This window comes from Odontomachus brunneus, unplaced genomic scaffold (genome assembly GCF_010583005.1).
Source record: "Odontomachus brunneus isolate Ranch 3 - 2012 unplaced genomic scaffold, Obru_v1 Obru_scaffold_005, whole genome shotgun sequence".
Taxonomy (NCBI): domain Eukaryota; kingdom Metazoa; phylum Arthropoda; class Insecta; order Hymenoptera; family Formicidae; genus Odontomachus; species Odontomachus brunneus.
In genome coordinates this window covers 3400825-3407211 of record NW_022639455.1, presented here as the reverse complement: position 1 = coordinate 3407211, position 6387 = coordinate 3400825, and the positions used below count along the sequence as shown (strand labels likewise).

Here is a 6387-nt window from a genome sequence, read left to right as displayed (position 1 = left end):
TTCTACCATATAAGACTAACATCTCCTAGTCACTCGCTGACGAGCGATCCGCGGAGTGATGCATTTGTGGACAATCTGAGTATAGGAGGCTAAAGTTTTCGAGCAACCTACGAATCAGGGAATGTCATCGGCTACGAAATAAGCCAAGAAGAATCTGAAGGAATGTCATACCAGATTCGGCGATTTTTCTAAGAGAAACCGATGGAATTAGAAAATTTATAGAACCAGCGAACTCCTAGGTCAAGTTCGCTCGAATAAAATCCATAGAACATAGAAGAAACGCGACAATCCCCAAGACCAGCTTTGAGAAGTCCAAGAATGCTCACAAAATGCAGGAATTGCGAGGCCCGAGAGCCATTGTTTCGAAAATCGAAAAAACACAGACATGTCGCGAGGAAGCGAGAAGAAGAAGAAGACAAGAGTCCGAGGGAAAATCTTCGAAATAAAGAAACCACGGAGAGAAGATGAGAATTTCAGCGACCTCAGGGGGCTTATCCCTACCGAAAACTAGAACCCAACGCCTCTCTCGGCTGCATCGTGTCCACGCAAACGTCACCATGGGTCAACTAAGTCTCCCTCCCGCGAAAAACAGTGAGTCGGGCTTCGCCCATGAGCTCGACGAGAGGGAGGAAAGGCAAGAGGACGAGCCTGAAGACAGCAGCGGCGGAGAGAGGAAGCAGAAGAGGACGATTGGTAGCGCGACCACGTCGGACCAGAAGGAGCACTAGTGGGTGAACACTTCGCAGCCAAGGGACGGCGCGGAGTGGCCGCACGTGACGGCACAATGCCGCTCGGAGTTCGCGTCCTTGTCGCCGCCTGGAGACGCGTACACACGTCCGCGGCAGTAAGAGACGGCTGTGCTGTTTTACCAGTTCTGTCCCCGGACCACTTCACCGCCGCCACTACCATCACTACCACCACTACCACTGTCGTCGCCACCGCCACCACCACCACCCCCGACAGCCATCGAGGGAGGTCGTCCTCTCCACCTTCGCTATCGCAGCAACCCCGATGTGACCCTCTAACGGCCCGTGCTCCCTCCCTCTATCACGTCGGCCTCTCGACACGTTGTAGTCCTCATCGTCCTTCTCCTCTACCGCCGCCTTCGCCATCCTCTTCTCCCTCACCTCCTCTCTGGTTCTGTAGTCTTCATAAGCGGACTGCGAGATCGCGATCGCGACGAACGCGGGTTCGTCTTGCCTTCCCGTGGATCGTCGCGGTTGTAACGACGCGGAACGACGCGAGGGAGAAGGGAAGAAAGGGAGAGGAGAATAAACGTCTCGCGAGCATTTGCATCGAGCGAAAAGCATCAAGACCCCAACTTCTCTCAGATCCCACTGGTATACACGACCCCGTGGCACCTTATACATATACTCGAGATGATGTATCGCTTATGTAACGGGGACGGGCGTACTCGGAGCGCCGGCGAAGTACGTGTACCATGAATCGTTCCTCTCGTGAATCGTGTGCGGTGCGGCGTGCCAAAAGGTTTTAACGGCAAGAGAAGGAGAGGAGAAGCAGTAGAGGAGGAGGTGGACGTAGGAGAATGGGGTGCTTTCGGGGGTTGGCCGCGGATGGACCGAGCAACAACGAGACGGGCAAGCTGTCCGCGTGGCTAACCCATCGCTACAGCTGGTCGCGTATTATCGATTCGCGAAAATTTCTCTTCGCTCACGGTCATGCGCAAGCCCCATTTCTACCTTGAGATACTCAAGGGAGAATACGGGTCGCGTACGCAACGTAACTGTGCCGATGAGGTGTCGCGTGTGTCCCAGCGTGCGTGCAGCCGCACCGCGACAGCCAGCTCGACGCTGCGCTCTGAGCTGGCTGTCCCAAAGAGGACAACGCGTGCTGAGTCCGTCAAGATTGAAGTCTTCTCCCGCGAAGAGATCTCGCGTCTCGGAAGATCAGAACTTGAAAGACGGCAACTTGTCCGACAATAATAACAATCTAGAATTATTTGCCTTTTGTTGCAGATGTTCGCATTTTGAGAGTCTAATTCGACATCTTCGTGAATTCATCAGTTTTGTGTTTCGTGCCTCTCCGTACACTGAGAGAGAAAATGCTTCATCTATAAGTAAATTATAATTATTTTTTATACCAAATGTTCTTTTGGTGGTTTTAACACAAAATTATCACTAATATTATAGTAAAATTTAATAAAAACTGACTTTTCTGACCATAATTTGTAAAACTGATTTCTCTATGTGATTATGTATTAGTCACGAATAACAAATGTTTTCTTCTCGGTATATGCTCGATTATACTTTTGTACCCTCGAATAATAAATGATAAATTATGATAAAGATGATGGATGAGGTTTGAAATGAAAGTATATGTTGTTGAAGAAAGTTATGTGGGTTCAACGATATTTTTCATCATTCGGATGACTTTTCAAATGCTCTAGAGATGCATTTAGCCATTGATTTCGGTTTCAGGCTTCGTAAGGATTAGAGAGAATAATATGACCCTGCGAAAGCGCGCTCGGAAGCTACCATTTAAATCTCGGTTCCTGCATCCCTCAGCGTGTCACCCTTTCCTCACTCCTCACTCTTTCTCTCAGCTGATCTGCGGAATTTAAATAGCCGGACGGAGCAGCTGTTTTCGCGAAAAGACGCGTACATAAACGAGGACAGCTCCTCGTACGCGTATGATTTCGCTTTCCGTCCAGTCAATATCGTCAGATACAGCAAGTGTAAGTAGACATTTGACTCAGCAACTCTTTTACTTTAGCTTTGCGACAGTGAATGTACGATTGATCAATTTTTTATGTATAAGATACTTCATACGGAGTAAGAAGCTTAGCGAAACATGAAATGTATTATTCGTCATCATTTAATGCGAAGATGTCCAATTAAAAAAAGAAAATGAATAAACCACGGCAAATTTAATCATTTTAAGGATACCATTTCGAATAAGGTTCTTGATGATGATACAAATTTTTTTGTTGGACGTTTTTGCGAGAAATAACCCGTTCCCCAAATAGCATTTTGCATTACACGATAATACTGTGTTATAGTTACTAAGAGATAATACAGCAAATTATTGACATCCCCTCGGTCACAGATACATTAAAGAAAAAAAGAAAATACCAGTTCTCCATGCGACTAGAATTGCATTTAAATTTTTTGTCTGCATTTAAGGATTCCAAAAGAGAACTTTATAACTCAAACTCTGATCTATTTCCATTAGTCGCAAGGAAAAAGACTTTCCTAAAGCGTCAATGGCTAAAATCAATAATTGCGCGTCTTATCCTAACGTAAATATACTGAGAAAAAGAATGATCTAACTAAAATTATAATTATTTTTTACCTTAACCATATTTTTCATTGTTCTAACATAAATAATAGTTGCAATATACATGTAAGATTATATTTAACGTTATAATGATATTTAAATTCCCTGTATCTCGCCGTGGCCATGTTGGATTTGTGAAGCGAGGAATAACACGTTGACGAAAGTTGCATGCTATTTCTAAATAAAGATAAGTACGGACGAAGAAGTACTTGTAAAATTTTCCGAAAACTATCCCTTTCCTCTGATGATCAGTAAATAGTTATGTAATAAATGGTGAAATTAAACATGCAGACAAAACAAACTCATTTTATCAATTATTATATGACTATTTATTGATCATCAAGATAAATGGATATTTTTCCGATAATTTTACAAGTATATTCAAGCAATCTCAAATGTTCTTTCGTCCATATTTATCTTCATTCAGAAATGGCATGCAATTTTTGTCAATATGTCATTTCTCGCTAGTGGTGTCACAAATCCGACATAGCCGGCGAGATATAAGGAGCTTTAATAAAAGAAATGGTGTTTTCTTTTGATCATAATTTATAATAATTATTTCTCTGTGATTATATAGTTACAAAAGTCAAACATTTTTTCTCGGTATAAAAAAGTTTTACATATATTGAAATTATAGGATCTATAATAGTCTTCCTCTATCTCTCTTAACTTTCGTCTCTCTCTCCCTCTCTCTATAATATTCGAACACCGCCACTCTCTCCTAGAAGCCAGCGATTTTCAGTTGATTATCGCCGAATCGGCGATGCTCCTTCACTGATAAGCGCGATATCGTGCGCGCGCGTTCGCGCTGGCTCCGCGAGAATCTCATTCTTCCGGACGCTCGAAAGACTATCAACGACGGCTCTATCGTTCGAGAGCAGGCTGAAGGAGAAATAGGTGGTGCGAGGCACCATCATCGTTCCTCGCTATCGGAAGTAGAGTCGAGTCGAGACGAATGCGTCGTCAGACCCAGGCCGTGCGCGACTCGATCTCCCGTGGCTCCTGACTCTCCTCTTCTCTCGTTCTCCCCCCCTTCCGTCTTTCTCTCTCACTCTCTCTCGATTCGACTCGGCCTCTCGACCTCGTCGACGCCGATCGAAGTCGAAGCGTATATAACGCGCGCCGCGGCGAGTGGTCGTGGTCGTGGTCGCCGTCGCCGCTGCCACCACCACCACCGCCACCACCGCCACCACCACCACCATCATCATCACCACCACTACCACCACCACCACCACCACCACCACCACCATCACCATCACCGCCGCCGCCACCACCGCCACCACCGCCGCCGCTGCCGCCGCCGCCGATATATTCGGGTCGTTCGGACGGTCGCTCGAATCTCGGAACGAGCACAAATCCATACTGCGCCGCGCGAGAGTCGAGGATCGTACTCGGTCGGTTTCTCTCTTCTCTTTTTTTCGGTGAGCAACGCGTTCGTCGGCGCGAACCGAGGGCGCGAGCGAGAAAGAGATGAACGAGACGTGGGGATGATGAAGAAGAGAAGGGGTCGCGGGGAAGTCACTAGGAAAAAGACGAAGGCTGGCGAAGAGCTCTCCGCGGAGGCGGGATTCGGGTGTCGGAGGAGGGGCAGGAGGGGGAAGGGTGGCAGGGTGGGCAGAAGAATCAGCGTTCGCGTGGAACGGAAGGTGATCGTGTGTGTAGCGCCATATGCGTCGTGGATAGGCGGAAGCACGTAGAGGGAGAGATCGAGGGGAAAGAACGAAAGAAAGAGAGAGAGGAGTAGAGAAATAGAGAGAGGGTGACGGGGGGTTTAGTGCAACTCCAAGCGCGAGAGAGATAGGACTCATTTGCAGGAAGAACAGGGAGAGAGAAAGAGAAAGAGAGAGAGAGAGAGAGAGCGAGCGAGCGAGCGAGAGAGAGATGAATAAACAGAGAGAGAGAGAGAGAGAGCTGAGGGCGAAGGAAGACGGAAAGGAGGCGGCGAGCGGAAAGGGGTGAGCAGTCTCGGGGGTGGGAGACCGAGGAGGGTTGCGCGGGGTGAATAGGGGTTGGAGAGGGGCACAGAATACGGGGGTGCGGAAAGGAAGGGTCGCGGGGGGACGAAAGCGCTCGAAGCCGTCGCTCGTTCCCGGACGGGGAGCGGCGCGAGAACGAAGATGGCGACCTGCGCGATGACGCCCAACCCGTAGTTGTCGTAGTCGTCATCATTGTCGACGACTCGCGCTCACTACGCCAACGAGAGATGCTTAGGATGAACACAGAGAGCGCAGGATATCGTAAGAAGATGATCACGCTCGACGACGACGAGCCGTTCGTCAAGCGGACGAATCTCCGTCGTAATCGGTACCCTCCTCCAGAGAAGGGAACCGCATCGCCACCACGGGCGCAAGGACGAGGACGCAGGTGGCGCGACTTTCACGTCCGCGAGTGGAAAGAATCCGCCCTGCAAATCTCTCCTCGCGGGGGTGAGAGCGAGCAAGCGAGAGAGAGAGAGAGAGAAGGAAGAAGAGAGATAGAGATAGAGAGAGAAAGAGAAGAAGGCAGATGGAGGTTGCGTCGGGGGTTGATAGCGGAGAGAGAGGAGGATGAACGCGCGCGAGGGCGCGTGAGACAGAGAGAAGAAGATTGTAGATAGAAAGGAGCGAGAGAGAAACTCGAACACACACAGGATAGAAGGCGCGCGAGGGTGGACAGAACGGAGTAAGCGGGCAGCGGACCGGGGGTTGCGAAAGGGGGGTGGCGAATGAAGGGGGTGCGAAGGGGCGGACGGCGGAGTGGTGCGTGTGCGCGCGCGCGCTCGGCAGCGCGACAGCGGAGAGACACGGTCCGCGAGAGAGCGAGGGCGCCCCGAAGTTTTCGACGAGTCTCTCCAAGAGGGATCCTCGGGTACGTCCGTGTTACGAGAGCTAGCCGACACGCTAGCGCGCAGTGCCTGGTGTCGGCGGGTCGCGCTTTTCCGGTGTTTCTTCTTCTTCTTCTTCTTCCTCCATCTCTTCTACTACTACTTCTTTTACTTCTTCTTCTTCTTCTCCGTCGTCGGTGTCGACACGCGCGCGCGCGCTCGGGTCGCAAGTGGTGTGTACATGTTGGTGTGTGTATGTGTGTGTCGTCCTTAGCCTGGTGCGCTCG

The 6387-nt window shown here is 49.5% G+C and overlaps 1 protein-coding gene across 2 annotated transcripts in view; it reads left to right on the top strand.

Annotated features, from left to right (window-relative positions):
- Positions 1–4664: 4664 nt before the first annotated feature.
- Positions 4665–6387, top strand: part of LOC116848733 (ADP-ribosylation factor-like protein 6-interacting protein 4) — a 4985-nt gene continuing 3262 nt past the window's right edge. Inside the window, exon 1 of one of the 2 annotated variants that reach the window (XM_032825158.1) lies at positions 4665–4718. The gene's annotated coding sequence lies outside the window, so the exon portion shown is untranslated. Of the gene's footprint in view, positions 4719–5764; positions 6145–6387 lie in introns of those variants that run through there. The other variant, XM_032825149.1, reaches the window with a different exon arrangement.